The sequence below is a fragment of the Erigeron canadensis genome, chromosome 3 (assembly GCF_010389155.1).
Source record: "Erigeron canadensis isolate Cc75 chromosome 3, C_canadensis_v1, whole genome shotgun sequence".
NCBI lineage: Eukaryota > Viridiplantae > Streptophyta > Magnoliopsida > Asterales > Asteraceae > Erigeron > Erigeron canadensis.
This window is the reverse complement of record NC_057763.1, coordinates 8,804,593-8,810,835: the sequence shown is the minus strand read 5'-3', so window position 1 is coordinate 8,810,835 and position 6,243 is coordinate 8,804,593.

The following is a 6,243-nucleotide window of genomic DNA, read 5'->3' as shown; positions in this document are numbered from 1 at the left end:
AAGTAGTGTGTTAAGTTTCGTGAAGTTTCATTACCGCTCGCATGTTCGCATGAAAAATACTTACGACTATTTTTCGTGATTTTCAATATAGTTTACGGGTTAATTGTGAAGGGTTCAAGTTCGCTCGAGTGCCATTATAGTTAGGCTGAGGTGTAGTCTAGTCGTGTTAAAAAGCAGAATCATTGTCGGTTACCGTTGCAGCTAGTTCGAGGGAAACGAAGTAGCTAGTTTGGTAAAAACTTTCGTTTTGGTTTAACTTAGACTTTCAAAAGTCGACATGCTGGTTGACGTGCATGTTTGCACGTAAGTTCTAATTCCAAGTTGCAGTATATGCCATTTTCTAGAATTGAAAGTCATTATCTTGTTTCTATTTTTCATCGATCGGTTTTTTTACAGGTAAATTATTTTAACTTATTAGTTTACTAATCGAATAATGACAGTCCGATTATAAACTGGGGGTTGAAAACATTTTCTAGTTCTGAAAATAAAACAAACTCTTTTCGTTAAAAATAGTTAAAAACTATTTTTAGGCCGTAACGACTTTAAGATTTATCTTTTACTCCTCTTACGCCAAAATTTCCATTTTAGCCATTTAAAAGCTTCAAAAGATCACGTGTAGTTTGTTAAGCAACGTGACAACTCGGTCACAACCCCCCAATTTTACACTTTCTTTTTAGATTAAATTTAATAGCTTTATTTACTACTAATACAAATTCCCTGTGGACGATCCTGGACTTACTACTAGCTACACTATTAGTATATCCTTGTTTTATAAATTTAAAACTTGGGTAATTTTTACGAGCAAAACGATTCAACAAATTATACACTCAAATTACACATCAAGTTTTTGGCGCCGTTGCCAGGGAATTAAGTTTATTTAGTAGTTTTTAAAGTATTAAGTTTAATCGATCATTTTTAGAAATTTATTTCTAAAAAGTTACTTATTTTGTTGATTTATTGTTCATTCTAAAAAAAGACCAAAAAAAAAGAAAAGAATTTGCTCCTAAACTTTGTTTCATCTATCAAGAATACCCCTTCGGTTCATCCAACCCGTCCTTACAAATCACCTTAATCTGCTTTCTTCCTAAAAGTTGATGGTCCGATATTATATATATGGAACTCGATTAAGTTGATTAACCTACAATATGTGAGTGAAAGATGATGATGTTTCATGTATATATAAAAAAAAAAAATTTAAAAAATAAAAAAAATATATGTGTGTTTTTCAGTTCCGATTAGTTCCACAACTCCATTATCTAAAAAATCTTGGAACGGTATCTTTTATTCCAACTTTTGATTTTAGCAAAAAGTCCTAAATAATAATTTTTGAATTTGTGTTCGGTATGATTAAGTACCTGCGACTGAATTACTGTAACTGGTGGAAAAGGGCACAAATTGAAATTGTTCATTTAAGACTATTTGATAGGATTCAAAGTATTCTTCTTGGGGATCTGACGATAAACGACCCAACATTTGTGTATGTTTTTCTATGTGTGCGTATTATGGGCTATATATATATAAAATAAAAAAGATAATGTACGAGACTAGAATTAATGGAAAATTATTGATAAAACACGAAAAGTTTCGTTACATTATTCAAATGGAAATACAACAACAAAAATACATCAACACCCAAATATACCGACCCAGGTGGCCACAAGCAACAAAGGGGCAACGATGAGAACGAACCCAACGAACCACGGATAGGTCTCATCCAAAGGAAGTTGAACCGCAACAAAGAACCAAGAAATAATCATCAAATAAGCGAGAATCAAGCCAAGGTTCACCATTTTTGTAAGTAGATAGCTCTGGATCGGCCGACGGTTAGTGGGGTAAGAATGTATTGTGTTGAAAGTTGTTGTGTGAAAATAATGAAGTGTGCGTTAAAGAGGTAAGTATTTATAGGAGTATAAACATAGAAAAAAAAAAGAAAAAAAAGAGAAGGAAAAAGCCGTTGAAGCCAACGGTTAAAAGGAAAAGAAAGAAAGAGAAAGTTTAAATTTTGTATTTTTGTAATTTTAAAATGGTAATTTGTGATTTGAGTCGGTAATATTAGGTATCTAGTACCAATGTACCTTCACCCGGATGAACACGTGTTAAATTATACATTTTAAGATTATAAAAAATACAAAACATCGTCTCAGAATCTGACGTTAAAAGACTAAATTTTATCTTTTCTATTGTGTGTTTAAGCTATTGCAGGGAAGTGTGCAACAGAAGCAGATCACAAGTTTACTTCATAAGCAACATGATCAGAACAATTAATCTCGCTAAGTTTCTCTATCCCTTTTTACACTCATTTCGTCATGACTAATACATTGGGGACAATGTATATCTTAAGTGGGGGGGGGGGGGGGGATAATTAATTGTTACTTTGTAATATATTGTAAACAAGTGTGTGTTTAAATTTTTCAAAATTTTAGTTAAGTTTTAAACAATTTTAATAAATATGCATTAATTTTAACGTTTGTCCTCATAGGAAACTAGTCACTTTTGGCACCTAAATGATCAAATATTAAAAAGTGACAAAATTTTCCTTGACTAAAATGTTTTAATTGGGAGATGTATCACGATCAAAAAGATAGAATTGCATGACTCACACATTTATAGCCGTACCCCAAATATGTTAGAACTTGTTCTAGTTGATACATTTCGAGACCGCAGTGAGTTCACTTTTGTGATTGCATGATTGGATAAAGAGGTAATATTAGATAAAACCTGATTTTCAAAAATTTAGCCCGAATTTCAAAAATTGTTTATGTTAGCTAACTGCATTGGTTAGTTCATCACCCTGTGAAAGCCTTGTAGCACTCATCTTTAGTGCTAAACAATTAGAAACCATGTTGAGCCTAGCCTTTGTTTATTTGTTTAAACCACTATAAATATATACACCTATCCTGGCCATACCGATAGTCGAAATCCATGGTGGGTTGTTAGTTGCCTTGGTTTGATTGAAAGATTTGAGATTTTTGCCAGTGTTATGTCATTTTAAAAAATTCTCACTCTTGAGAAATTCTTCACTTGTCATAATGTTTGTTCTTCTCTAAATTATTTAATCAAATCAACGTTGAAGAATAGAAGTGATTTTGTCATCATTTTGTCAAGACGAATACCGATTTGTTTCAGGATAAAAGTAAGTTCTAAAAAAAAATAATAAAAATAAAAAATTCTAAAAATTTGTTTGTATTTATAAGTTCCTTTCATTGTTAGAAAAAAAAATGCATATGTAGAAATACTTGTATGCACATATGTACGTAGTTAGGTGATCAATCAAAGAGTTTCCATCATAGGTCGCCAACTTTGTAAGAATGTTGACAATCCATCTTTCAACCAATATCTCATAACTCACTCAAAACCAACATCTTCATCCCTCATCATCTTTACCATTTTCAAAACTCACTCTATTATTGTGTGGTTACTCGATTCCTCAACCATATTTATTCAACACTACACCTTATAAATAAATTTTCCACAAAAAAAAAACCTTTACCACACCTATCTAATATGTCCATTTATATATACATCCCCATATCGTTTCTAAGTCGTTTTGATCTCAATTATGAGCAAATTACATGTATATTCGATGCTTTGATGGTATTGTTAGTGATTGCAAGCTTAGAACAGGTGAAATGGTTAGAAACAACTTTCGGATGACTAGAAGATGCACTAGGATGGTTCATGGACGCATACGAGTGAAGACGGAATGAAAACTACAAGTTTTGGCTGAAAACAGAGCAGGTGCGTCGCACATGGAAGATTGGTGCGGAGCATTTTCTTCTCAGAAAGTTGGAAGATGTGAGAAAGCAGGGAGGTGCAGCGCACCAACCCTGTGGTGCGTCGCATATCGGGCATGAATATTTTTGGAAACAAGACGAGGTGCGCCGCACCTGAAGCTTGGTGCGTCGCACCTATAGGTCGGTTTGTGAAGACTTTTTGTAAACTTTATAAATACAAGACCATAACCCTCCCATTCGAAATACAATCACCTCTAGTCGATTTTAGGGTTCTTTGGGGCAATTCTCAGCAGTTTTTTTCCCCATCAAGGTCTAAGGGTTGTTCGTGAGCTTCAAGGCATTCGGTTATCGATTTTCTTAGCGTTTACTTGTTTTCTACACATTGGTACAATATGTTCTCCTATATTTTTACTTTTTGTGCTTTGTTTATGATTATGAGTAGCTAAATAATTCGTCATCCACTGAGATGAAGTGACACATTGAATAATGGTTGCATAATCTTTTGAATTCAAGTTGATTTGATTTAACGTTGTGTCGTAATCTTAGCTTATTAATTCTTTGTTATTTAACTCTTAATTGCGGATAGTTTTTGCATGATCTTAGTGGTAACTAGGCTGTGTAAAAGTTATTTTGATTGCTTGGTTAGAAGCAATTGTTTCTATGACGAGTACGGTAGAAAGTAATTAATAGTTAATAAGAGTTAACGGGTTAATGGTTGGGTACAATCAATAGACACAATTGTTATCTAAATAACCAAAACAATTAGTTGACTAGGAAAGTTATGAAAGACGTCTTGGGGTAACGGTCTTAGTAATGGAACTAGTTAATTAGGGGAATTGAATAAAGTAACGAACTTGACGGGTACAGGGTGAGTCTTTGTTTAGTTCTCGGGTATTAATCAACATATTCGAATTGGTTCTTCATTTAAGTGCAACCTAAATAATGTGTGTCATGGAGTCAAAGTGGATGATCTTCTCATGGTATTTGATATAAAACAATTCTCTTTTTGATAAATTCTTAGGAATTTTAACTCTTTCAATCAACTAACTTTTAATAAAAATCAAGATGACGTGGTGTCTTTAAAAACCAAAATCTTTTTAACTACTTAAAACTCGTTAGCTCTTTGTAGTCTCCGTGGAACGAACCTTTACTTACTTTAATCGATATTGCATACGAACGGGTCCACTGCCCGATTGTGTGTGGTATTCGATTTGGAGTATTTTTAAGCATTTTAATTTAACTAGATTTTCACACATCAAGTTTTTGGCGCCGCTGCCGGGGACTAATTTAAGAGCTTTAGTTTGAGATTTCGTAGTTGATCCTTTCTTGCACTCAAAGTGCAAGAGATTTACTTGTTTTCTTAGGTTAATTTTCGATTTTTAGTCTTAATTTTCTGTTTTGTTTAGTTTGTGTAACTTGGTGCGTTTTACGGTTTTCTTTGTTTGTGTTTTCATGTTTGTTTCTTAGTTGATGACCACAAGGGCTGCCGGTATACCACTAGTAAGTCCTCAATCTAATCCGGGAAAGACGAAGAGACGAGGAAAGAAACCTTCTAAAACTGTTAACCTTTCATCTAGCAAAATAGATTCCTTAAACTTAAACGTTGAAGCTAAAAGTTCCATCCATTCCACACCACCGGAAAATAAACAACCAACTCCACCGAAAACATCACCTAAAAATTCACCAAATTCAACACCAAACTCCACTCCACCTCCTACTACACCTCCTACTACACCTAGAAACATGGCCGAAGACATGGTTCATCCGTTTGATAGGACTATTGGGGAGAGTACTCGAGTCATTGCACCTAATAGGGGCTCGGCTATTCGTCCACCAACCACCGCTCTAAATTTCAATGTCAAGGGTAATAATCATTTGTCTCGGGTTGAGGAAAATCAGTTTGACGGGTTTGTTAAGTGGGATCCGTATGATCATGTGGAGAAGTTTGAAAAGGTTTGTCGATTGTTCAAGTATGGGGAGACTCAAATGCCACATGTTAAGCTTGAATTGTTTCCGTTGACTCTTACGGGAGAGGCGGCGAATTGGTATAAGAATCTCGATGAAAACATATTTGAGACATGGGAAGAGTTGAGGGAAGGATTCATTGAGCGGTTCTTTCCGGCTCAATTGGCCGAAACAATGAAGTTGGAGATCCGAGCGTTTAAACAACTTAGTGGTGAGGATTTGGTAGATGCTTGGAAAAGATTGAAGGAATTGATGAGAAATTATCCTGGGCATGGTATTCGATTGAATGAGCACATTCGATTGAATGAGCACATTCTTATTGGATTGGGCTTGTGGAGGTAACATTAATAATGTCACTTACAACGAAGCCTATAAGATTATGGAAGATATGGTTCGTACAAGTGTGATTCGAGAAGCGGGTAGGACTAAACCAAATCTTGTGAAAACGGGAAAAAGAAGTGTGGCTCGGGTTGATAGTGGGGGAAGTAATGATGTTGTGGTTGAAATTAAGGCTTTGGCAAGTCACATGGATAAGCAATTTGCA